This window comes from Mastomys coucha, unplaced genomic scaffold (assembly GCF_008632895.1).
Source record: "Mastomys coucha isolate ucsf_1 unplaced genomic scaffold, UCSF_Mcou_1 pScaffold7, whole genome shotgun sequence".
In the NCBI taxonomy this organism is placed as follows: domain Eukaryota; kingdom Metazoa; phylum Chordata; class Mammalia; order Rodentia; family Muridae; genus Mastomys; species Mastomys coucha.
The window spans coordinates 45821956-45833984 of record NW_022196913.1 but is presented as its reverse complement, the minus strand read 5'-3'; the positions used below and the strand labels follow the sequence as shown (position 1 = coordinate 45833984).

The following is a 12029-nucleotide window of genomic DNA, read 5'->3' as shown; positions in this document are numbered from 1 at the left end:
TCTTCCGTGTTGGCGTGGTCATTGGTTTTGTCCTTGTTCAGGTCTTATTCTGGCAGCCATATTGCTGAGGTATCTTGGGGGCAGCCCTGGGAGATACAGTCTCACAGCTGACTTTCTGGGCCTCTGGCTATTGAAATCTTTCTGCCCCTCTTCCTTGATGATCCTCATACAATGCAAATGTGTCCACTGGAATTCATCTTCAATGTTCATATTGGTCTTCCTTTCTTGCAGACATCTTTTAGACATCATTTGTCTCTGCGTTCTATGAGCAATTCCCCTGAGATTGTACCCAGAGACATTGTGTCTTATATCATCCCAAAGGCTGCTGATTCTCATACTTCTATATCCTGCTATGACTTCTTCCACAACCCCCCACATTTATATATTTCTCCCTGTTCAGTATCTAATAACCACTATCTCCAAGTGAAGTCTATAGCCCCATCCCCACTAGCTTTCCTTTGGTTATCTCCTCTCTAGAAATGGCAACTCCATCTTTGATTTTTCTGGAGCCACTATCTCTAATCTGAATCATGCTTTCCTTTGCTTCTTAAGTCTAATAGGTCATGTGTTTAATCACAGTCTTCATTCTTTCATCTTTAAGCGTTTCACTGCTGCCGATCTGCCTTCATCACCTCTGACTATTCTGGTGGCCTCTAAAGTATAAGTTTTATCTTATCCTTAAAACATGCAGTGACTCCACATCATACTCATGCCCACACCTAACACTGTCCCCAGTGCCCACAGACCCATGCTACCCACTCCAATCTCATTCTTGCTGACTTCTTATCATATTTCCTTCCTCTTGCTTCTTGCTTCAAATCTGAAGATTCCTTGCAGATGGCAGTAGCATTCCCTTACCCTGGATGTCCTTGCTTCCTTCTTTCTCTGATACTGGCCATATTTGGCCCTTGGCTTATCCCAGTAATATATTGTTAAAAAGTCATTACCGAGTCTCCATAAAGAGCACACGTTTTCTGTGATTCATGCCTAGCTTAATCTACAATAATTATTCCAGTAACATAAGGAGTATTCTTTCTGATTTTTCAATATCAGTTGTGTCACCTGGGTATGAATTTCACAAAGATAGAAATTAGCCTGTTTTGCTTATATCTCTAGCACATAAAATAATACCAGGCAGAGAGTAGGCATTCTATAAATAGATATTGATTACAAGATTAGATTAACATACTCATACTGTGTATTAAATGTCTCAAAAGTGTTATGAACATGTAAATAGGAGCTGAATGTTTAGGAAGGAGAAGCTTTTAGATTGGGAATTGAGAAGAGCTTAATCATTGAATGATTAAGGACAAAGAAGTTAGTTCTGGGGGAAGCAAGAGAAACTGAGGAGGACAAGAAAAATGGGGAGAATAGCAGGAGAAGAAGAGGAGGAGGAGGAAGAGGAAAAAGATGAGGAGGAAGAAGAGGATGAGAGGGAGGAGGAGGAAGAAGTGGAGGGAGAGGGAGGAGAGGAGGAGAAAGACCTTGTAAAGGAGTGGGAAAGAAGTCATTGGAGAGAAGATAGGAGATTGACCATGAGAAGATACAAGACCACAGGGCAAAGGAAAATGTCAGAAAGCAGCCATCAATTAGGATATTCCTGCAGAAGTATATGGTAAGAGAAAGGGGCAAGCATCCATTGGTTTACCCAAAGTAGTTTGTAGACTTTGTTGCTTCTTAGCAACCAGAGAGTAACCAGAGAATGACTAGCTCTCCCAGGAAGCTGGAATGAGCCCTGTTAGTCCATTTGAATATGGACCGATTGACATGTCAATTACCAACCAAAGTTAACTGTCAGTGACAGGGATCCTTTGAGGAAGGACGTGGCATCTCTTAGACAGTTCCTAAGTCATGTGCTGGATATTTTGTACACACTAGCATGAGGGTCAGCAGGCAAGAACTTCTAGGAAAGGAATCCTTTCTTAGAAACCTCAAAGGATGGGATGGCTCTGCAGGTAAAGATGCTTCTGCCACAAGCCTGATGACCCGAGTTCAATTCCTGGAACCCACATAAAGGTGAAATGAGAGAGGAGAGAGCTGATTCCACTAAAGTGTTCAGTGGCCTCTACTTGTATGTTATAATGACAAATATACATTATACACACATTAATAATAATAAATATGCATTTTTTCCAAAACATCATAGTGGTTAAGGAAATAAAGGTTGATGGTAGAGTATTTTCCTAGCATGAATGAGGTCCCAGATTCTATCTCTAGCACCACAATAACAAAAAACTTTTAAAAAATAATATGCAGAACCCCAAAGATGGGAAAGTCTTTTGTTTTTGTTGTTTATTTATTTTCATTTGGATACAGCTAAGAATGTGTTGCCTAAAGTATTGTAACTGCTTTCCAATCAGGAAGGCATGTAGAACTAGATAAGCTAGCATACTTTTACAGAACTAGCAAATTAGCCCATGATCATCCTATTCACCCTTGGAGCTCTACCATAAGGCAGCAGATTCATCTAATCCATTGAAAGTTGAGTGTTTACCTATCCAGAACCAAGACCTCTCCCTTAGATATTCTCACTTACCAGTTCACTGTTCACCAGTGAACAGAAAGATGATTGCTCAAAGCAAAGTGTCTTCATTGATTGCATGAAGCCTTTGATGTATTTCAGAGAGAAAATGAACACAACCATTAATTACCACAATAGAAAACCTGAGCGACAACACCCCATGGGATTCTTCCTAGAATTAGAATGCAGCCCAGAAATGGCTAGAGATGTAGCTCAATTGTAGAGCACTTGAGTATTCCTGTAGTACAAAGAGGCCCTGGTTTTGATACCTGGCATTGTATGTGTGTGTATGTGCATGCACGTGCAAGCTCTCCCCTCTCATACACACACACACACACACACACACACACGTGTACACACACACACAACTAAGGATACATAACCCACCCAAGAACCCACTTATATATAATAATTTTTCCCCATCACTACAGCAGATTATCTCCAGGAACAATATGCTAGGACTCCCTGTCAATTAGATAGCTATTTCCTCCCATGTGATAAATTAAAACAGAAACCAGCTTGTGTCCCTAGTTACTGAGACTGGCAGCCAAATCTGTACAGTAGAATACTCGTTTTGAGTTCCATCTTGGCCTCACGAAGCTGTGTCCTTAGCACACATTTTTATAGGGCATGTTGGATGAGACTTCTACAGAAGTGTTTCCTCTAACAAGACTGAGAAGGTGGCAGAGCCAGACTTAGGGAATCCAAGGGAATGACTTACCTCTGGATCATGTTGAGAAGCATTTTCTTTTCCCAGTTAAGGAGACCACCCTTACTCCCACACTTGGGGCTAATGCAGCTACATAAACATATGCATCCAGTTCAGACCTATCAATATTAGTTTTTCCAAAGGCTGATTGTCTTGTGTGGTTTGTGGGAGAAAACTGTGGTCTTGCTTACTGATAAAAAAATGGTATAAAATGTGAACTTCCATAGGCTTGGGTGGCCTCTTTTGTAAGGATCGGCAATTAGAATCTTGAAGCTCTGAGTGTAATTACCTAAACTCTTTTCAAAATGCCTGTGTTCAGCTTTAGCCCTGGGGACCATTTTCATTCCCTCCTTCCCACCCTTTTTTCATCTGACTGGAGACGCCTTGCTGTGGCTCTCAGCTACAGTTCAGCATCAGTATGTGCAGGGGTGTATTGAGAAGAAATGCTTTGCTTAAAGCCCTCCTCTGAGATAAGTGGCCACAAGTGATTTCTTATATGCAGATGCATTATCCCTTTGGTCTAGGGAGAAGTTCAAATCATATGTTTCTTTGTTGACTTTATGTCTGGGTCACCAACCCATTACTAGAAAAATGGGGTTAGAGACTTGAACCAGAGTTGTACCATGCCCTGACTGTCCCTTTACAGCTATTTAGTTTTGAATATCTTCTATGCATTCTTTAGCAGTTTTGTGCATGTATACAAGGTGTCTTGATCATACTCACCCCCTTTACATGTATTAATACTTGATTTATATAGTTAGGTGCTCTTTATGTTGGGCGCATAGGTATTTATAGATGTTAAAATATTTTGCTAACTTAAATTCTTTTAGCATTAGACAGTTACCTTTCTTGTCTCTTTTTGTGTGTTTTTGTTTAAATACTATTTAACTTTCACCACTACTTCTTAATTTGTTACATGCAGTTGACTCTATTTGATCCCCATGGTCCTAGCTGCTAGAACCAGAAACACTAGTTGATTGTGAAGACGGCTATCCATGAGCTGCTCCACAGCCAGGCACACAACCTATTGGACTACTTCTACACAGCAAGACTATTCAGCACTTCAAACCATGAGCAGACTAGATTAGATCCTCTCATCTAGGTGGTAGACATATGAGCGGCAACACAGTTCAGGATCCAAGAGACTCCCATAAAGGTGCCATTGATGAATGTCAAGAAGCTGGGCAAATGATGAGCAGAGACAGTGGGGGAACCTGGGGGTAGGTGGTGAGAAGTATTATCAGTGGCCTTAGATGTAGAAAGTCTTCTATTGTATTACCACAGAGGCCCTCTGTTGAGCAATAGATAAGACAGCAGTGTCTGTAGCTGGAGCAAAGTGTTTATAACTAGAAGGCTTGGTTTAAGTTCATTCAAACCCTCTGCTCTCTTCTATAACACTCTTCTTTTATCATAAAATGTCATTGGTTAAGAGTCTGGTTACACTAGATATTGCCCCCTGAGTTTATCAGCTTTGTGACCTGGGACAACTCATTCTCCAACAATATTCCTTGTCTTGTTTCCACATGTGACAGGCAGAATGATGGCCATAAGTGTGCCCATGTCCTGATTCCTATAACATGCAAATATGTGACTTTCCATGATGAGATTTTGCAGTTGTAACTGAATTAGAGATCTGAAGATGGGCATCTCTGCTATTCCTGTTAGTCTGGCATGATTACATAGGTCCTTAAAATGAGATTTCAAATTTCCCCAGCTGTAGCAAAGAGGAGATGTGGCCAGCAAAAGGTGGTGTGAAAGGCAATGTAGAATCTAGAGGCTATAAAGAAGGAGGAAGGTGACATTGAGCCAAGAAATGTGGAAAATAGGAGGAAACAGATTTTTCCCCATCTAGAGAAGAGGAGCCCTCCCATGTCCACACCCCAACTTCACTCAGTTAGATCTGTGTTGGACTTCTAACCCTCAGAAATATAACACAATGAATACATGTTATGTTAAGCTGCTGTGTTTCTGCTAACTTGATACACAAGCATAAAAAAACCTAAACATTATTATTAGATCACCCTGAATACACACTAAGAAATGTCTAAAGGAATGTGTACTTTGATATAACGTTGAATACAGCATCTTTTTTTGGATGATGAAGACTTCATGGTTTCACCATTAAGTGTTCTGAATAATGAAAATATTAAAGACTATGTAATTCATACTAAAACAAAACCAATGGCCCCTCATGCTCTGCACGGCTGCTGCAGTATAAGAGCCATCTAGGAGGTGGTTTAACAGCCATCCTGTATTAATGAGCAGGTCTCAACTACTACACAAAGGGATAACCCAGAGTGATAGCAAGTCACTTCAGCTGTCTCCATTTTCTGATCCACCTCTCAAGTCTACAGTCTGTATTCACAATATCTACATGTGGTTCTACTATACTATATACTTTTATTACATTCTTTTATTTTGTCATTCTTTTTATTTAAGTCATTCTTTTATTTTGTCATCATATATAACTAATGACAGCAATTTATAATTATAGAGATAAACAGTGTTAGTAAGGTATGGCATACACCATTGTGTGGAATGATACCAAGCCAGTTACGATATCAATCACCTTGAATATTTACTATATTTACTTGTTTTTCCTGTTATGACTTTCTGGTCTTTGGACAATATCTCCAGCCCCGATAAGCACAATTTGACTTTGTTCCTCAAAGTTCAATACATATAAATGAGAATGGGTGTTTTCTTGGCCCATGCCTGGCTTATTTCACTGTCATAATGTTCTCCATTTGTGTCATCATAAAAGAAAGACTCCTTCTCCTTCTAGGTTTGTTACTACGACACAGTGCATAGGTACCACTTTTCCTCCATCTGTTCAACCACTGATGACTCTTGGGAAGGTGCTATGCTTTGACTATTGTGAATTATATTACATGAATTTGGGAGCACACACGACTCTTTATCCTAGTGATGTCAAGTCCTTTGGTTTTATAGCCAGAGGTAGGTGTGTTGACCCAGTATTGCCTTTTAAAATAGTTGCTCTTTTGCTAACAAACCAGTCTTTTAAGTATCCTTTGTGTCCTCCCAGGTCTTTTGGATAACCCAAGTTTTAGGATGTTTCTTGACATGGTGCATTTTACAACATATCTCATAGTGATGATAGAGGACAACATTAAAGGCATATTTCAAAAGGCGTTGGAGATGCTGTGTGGCCATGCCTTGTCCATCCTCACAGTTGCTCACAGGCCTCACCTACAACCTGAAAAGCTCTCCAAGGCCTATTTACAGTCTACCCAGAGTCACCAGCAAAGGACTATTAACCTGAGTAGAGTTATCCTCATTGCTGATAAGCACAGTAAAGAGAGCTGATTGCTCATTAGAAGACCCTTGTGAACTACTTAAGAACATGGCTTTGCTGAGCTAAAAATCTAGAGTATGCTCACAAATACCAGTTTCCCACTTGAACAAGAATGTCTGAGTCCTTATCACAGTCAGCCATCTTCCCGACTCTAAGTGACCCTAAATGCAATTTGGCATTTAGACAGGACAATAGGAACTTGGCATGACTTCAGTTAGAGAATAACACAGAGTGTTTCCCACAAAGCCACTTTGATCTATGTGGAGCCAAATACCTGGGTCTGTCACGTGATGAGATACTACCCCAGACAGGGGAAAAGAGGGCAGCTTTTTAGTAGAGATCTTAGTAGTTTCAATCATGTTTTTTTTATTTATCAAATATTTGCTAGATACCATAGATGTGTTCTCCAACCTATGGGAACTGCCCAAGAGTATCTGCTCCCCACACAAATAGATCCAGCAGTTCCACAGTTCAGCCAGGGTGTCTATAGCTGATCAGGATCCTAGATAAATCTGACGAGGGACATCTAAGGACTACATTGTAAAATGTTATTCAGTCAATGAGATGAATAAGTCACAATTTCCTGACCCTAAAAGCCTTGCAACTCAGGAGACAAAGGACCCATTGTGACATTTTGTGATAAATGAAAGACCCTGATGGAGGAAAACATAATTCTTCAGGACAAGGGATATTGAAGGACATGGCCATGTTGCCAGAAACTGAAGAATGGAGAGCTTTCTAGCCTATGCTATGATCATGAGAGGCCACAGAATCCATGAGAATACTGTGTTCCATGTGATGTGAAGATGAAGGGTAGTGAGGAACCTGGACAAGGCTGGTGAGAACCTAAGCAAACAACATGGGCCTTGAGGAGCTGAGTCATTTCAGTTTCATTTTGTAAGGAGCAAGGACTTGGTAAACATCTTTAAAGAGGCAGGACATGTCTGGGAATGTCACATACTCTGGAGATGCTTCTTCAGTTAATGTCTCCCTAAGGTCTGTTGTCATGTCAAACTGCGCTGATAGTTTACAAACAATGGGAACTGTATGATCCCATTGCTGGCTGGTCTGGATAGACTCCTGGCACCACAGGTGATTCTTTCCAGCTGTGTGGCCGCCAGCTGAAGGGGCCAACAAGGTCTTCTGGAATCTTCTATATGGTCACAACAGCATTCACAGGGGTGACACCTTCATATCTCATCACCATCCATGACAAACCTTACTTACTATAATCACAACAAAAGATGCCTCTCACCATATGAAGCTTAGAGAAACACAGATGTCTAGGTCGTTGTACCTGCTGCATGCCCTTCTTGGTGTGGACATTAGAAAATGGCCGTCCCAGCTAAGAATTGGTCTAGAAGTCCAAGCAACGCAAGTCTATACTGAGTAGTGGCAGGGGTGGGCACAGAGAACCCTAAGGGGTTAATATGATTTGAGGTTTTTTTTTTTGTTTTTGTTTTTTAACAAAGCAACTGGAAACAACTTTTATTTGTTATATGAGCATGGATGAACTTAAGTGAGGTTTGAGTTTCCAGTGCCCTTCCCTGCCCAGCTCACTGGACTGCAGGCTTTTGCAGCTGAGATTAAACCATTGGGCAAAGGTGTGAAAGGAGAGTGCATGCAGAGAGGCTCTTCCAGGTCTGGATAAGATGGGCACCCCCACCAAGAGCAGGAGAATGAATGCACATGTGGGACGTAACAGTGAAACTTAGGCAACAGGCAAAGAAAAAGCCTTTACTGACCCAAGGAGGAAAGGACCAAGGCTGGCAGGTGTCCATCAAAAAATGCAGTTGTGAGAAGGAAGCGGTGGTTGGCCTTTCCTTTTTGTTCCAGTGCTAGGGATTGAACTGTGTGTCTGTGTGTGTTGGGGGGGGGAGGTGTCTCATGAATGGTAGGCAAGTCCTTAACCACTGAGACATCCCTCCAGCCCAGCCCTTTACAGTACAGTATAAACATAAACCCTCTCTAGTCTCTCCATTATCTGGATTACCAAGGAAGAACACGGGTGGTTAGAGGCACAGATCTGGATAAAAGGAATGTGGGGCATGGGGCTGGGGGTAAGGGGGAGAAAGGGAATGGATAGGAAGATGCAGAAATACAGAAAACTGGATGTAAAGGGAGGCAAAAAGACAAAGACAGCAGAGAGTATGCAACGGAGGGATGCATACAGGGAGGATGTAGACAAAGAGCTTTGTTTCTGTGACAGGGGAGTGACAGAAAGAAAAGAATAGGTTGGATTCCATTGAAATTGCTATTATCTTATTCTAAATCATTCCGTGCAGACTAAACAGAATTAACAGAAACTACTGGGGTTATTAGTTAAAAATATCTCAATTTAAAAGCAGAAATCGTTTCTCCTTGGATGGTGGTGGCAGAGTCAGAGGGATGAACATGTCTAATGAGAAGGAGAGGGGATGGTTGGAGGGGAAAGTGGACATGTGTGTTGAGCTCAGCATGGGGCAGACCCTTTTGGTCCCTGGGGTGGCAGTTGGGGATGACCGATGTATGTGGCAGAGAGGAGATGTGATTTGAGTTTTTTTAGTTGCATAGTCAAGTAGGCAAAGAAGGAAATCTAACAAATGGCTCTATCAGATGAGGGTGCTCTTCAGTGCTGGATCTGGGAATCTCTTCAGAGCTGATACAGATGGACTGCAATCTTCATTTCCTAGTAGTCATAAGACAAACGAGTAGAGGCCCAGGAAACAGAAGAACTCAACCTTTCTAGCCCTTGAAAGCAGCTATGCAGTTTTGGCCTTTCCTAGTCTCAAGAATAAGTTGCCTTCAGGTTGACTACTGGTAAAACCAGAGCGGCCGCTGGGGTCCCTTTCTCTCAGAAATAGGGTGCAACAGTTTCATTTCATGCTCTGTTGCGTGGAGCTTCAAGGGCAAGACTATACATTGACACTGTATATGCACAAGACTGTACATACATGGCTATAAATTCACAATGCTGCATGTGTTTCTGTAAACACCTGGGGAGGTGACTGCATCTGAAACAGAAAGCAAGGGTTTGTTGTCAGCAAAAGGCACAAGAAAACTGAAGTTAGGGCCGATGGTCAGTAGAACTGAAACTTGATTTACCAGATTAGCTTGTTACAAGAGGAATTTATTAAGTGTGGGGTTTAAATTTTGATTTAAGAATTATAGAAAAACATCAGTAATGAGATTTTGGCATTTTTTTTTCAGAAGTCAAAAGTGGTTACCATTCAGTAAAGAAGTGGTTTAAAAAAAAAAAATTTACAGTGTTGTAAGTTTAAAATGCTGGACTTACATTTCTTTCTTTTTTTCTTTTTTTTAAAAGTATACCACTGTTCTTATTTATTTATTTTTATTAGATATTTTCTTTATTTACATTCAAATGATATCCCCTTTCCTGGTTTCCCCTCCAAAAAAACCCCTCTATTTCTTCCCCCAACTCCCTGCTCACCAGTTCACCCTCTCCCACTTCCTGGCCCTGGCATTCCCCTACACTGGGGCATAGAGCTTTCACAGGACCAAGGGCCTCTCCTCCCATTATGACCAACTAGCCCATCCTCTGCTACATATTCAGCTGGAACCAAGAGTCCCACCGTGTGTACTCTTTGGTTGGTAGTTTAGTCCCTGGGAGCTCTGAGGGTACTAGTTACTTCATATTGTGGTTCCTCCTAAGGGGCTGCAAACCTCTCAGCTCCTTGGGTCCTTTCTCTAACTCCTTCATTGGGGACCTTGTGCTTAGTCCAATGGATGGCTGTACCCAACTAATACAGAAGTAGAGGCTCACAGCCATCCATTTGACTTACATTTCACTGGAAAAGAACTGTCCATCAGTTGTTGGTTTTCAAATCCCATCCAAATATCTGTACCCATGCCATTATATTCTTTTGCATATATTATACAAAGTAGAATTGCAAACTAATAAAGGCTAATTTTAGAATGAAAATATTCATATCATCTCTTTTTATCATGTTAATGCAAGGTTATTGTTTTTAAAGAAGCAAAAAGTGCAGGGAGATAATAAAGCAATAAAGCAAAGTACAAATTATAAAGGAGTTCATGTTTGCTAGATGCCAGAATGCAAAGAGAAGTGCTTTTAATAAATCAGAATCCTTTAGACTCCCACCCATTGTCTCTTATAAAGTCAGTCTCTCTTCTGCTCTTCTCTGTGCCTTGCTTCCTTACACATTGGCCTCTGAGCCAGGACAGTTTCATCTTTCCAAATGTCACTTACCTCCTAATAACCCTTCCTGAAAATGGTGACCACTGATATCCTTCTTAAGGAGTGATGATTGATGCTACAGTTGAAAGGAGTGAAGACTAGGCAGAGTGATTAGTACAATTCAAGAAATAGTGATATTCTCCCAAGCCATAGACAAGATTCATAAAGAACAGAAGTTGATTTGGCCAGTGGATCTACAGTTGGAAAGTCTAAAGTCTGGGCACCAGCTCCTTTTGGTTTATGGGGAAGGCCTTCTTGTGGCATCTTAACCTGCTAGAGGTTATTGCTGTGGGAGACAGAACTTAGTGCCTCTCCTATTTTTATGAAGCCATTAACACCATCAAATGTGACCCTTCCTCAAAGCCTCATCTAATTTCAACCACTTCCAAATGACCAACACTCTGTGAGGTTGAGGATTAAGTTTCTAATACACAAATTTGCAGCAACACATTCGGACAATGACCTTGCTCAGTCATGATCTCTTTTAGAGGAAGGTTTAGTCTTATTAAGCTCTGTCTTTACTGAGATGGAGTCAGTGCCTAGTGGACTGAGGAATCATAAATGCGCAGAGAGACACCAGGGAGCGCGCAGGTATACATGGGCAATGAGTGAGCAGAGAAGAACCTAGATCTTGAATTTAGTTTTCCCCAACTAAAAAGGAACAGCACAATGCTGTCTCCCATGCCTGAGCAGGGACCAGGTAAGAAAAGGATGGAGAACTTCATTGTTAATGAACTTGCCAAAGCAATGCTTGAGCATCCTTATCTGAATTCTATAGTGGGGAGCAGTGGCTGGTAATGTTTTCAGTTGTGGAAGGAAAGAATCCAAACAAGTAGAAATCATACACACATACACTTGTACACCTACACACATACACCTACACACATATACCTCGACCAACCCTTTGTCTCAAGTGCTTATCTCTGTCCTCTTCCTCCTCATTCCATATATTTGTCCCCTAGACCAAATATCCATGACAAAGTCAGAGCAGCTGTCTGGGGTTAGCTGCTACATAGCAGAAAGTTGTAAACCATTTCATGGTGTTCACTGAGATTTCAGCCAATGGGACAGCACCAAGAAGCCAATTAAAGAAGCCAATTAAAGAAACCAGGGAGAGTGCTTAAGCATAGATGGAAATGTAAACACTGTCTTCATTGCACCAAGTGGTTAGAAATTTCTTGCTTGTTTATTTTTGTGAGAACCATCTGTAGTTTATAAACATTTTTTGACAAGCAGCGTTACCTGCCACTAATCAAACAGAAAAGAAACAAACCAAACCGAACCA

At 41.2% G+C, this 12029-nt stretch overlaps 1 long non-coding RNA gene across 1 annotated transcript in view; it reads right to left on the bottom strand.

Annotated features, from left to right (window-relative positions):
- Positions 1 to 5783: 5783 nt before the first annotated feature.
- The window catches only part of LOC116081451, a 9168-nt gene continuing 2922 nt past the window's right edge, over positions 5784 to 12029 (bottom strand). Inside the window, exon 2 of the long non-coding RNA XR_004114900.1 lies at positions 5784 to 9539. This is a non-coding gene — a long non-coding RNA (uncharacterized LOC116081451). The remainder of the gene's footprint in view (positions 9540 to 12029) is intronic.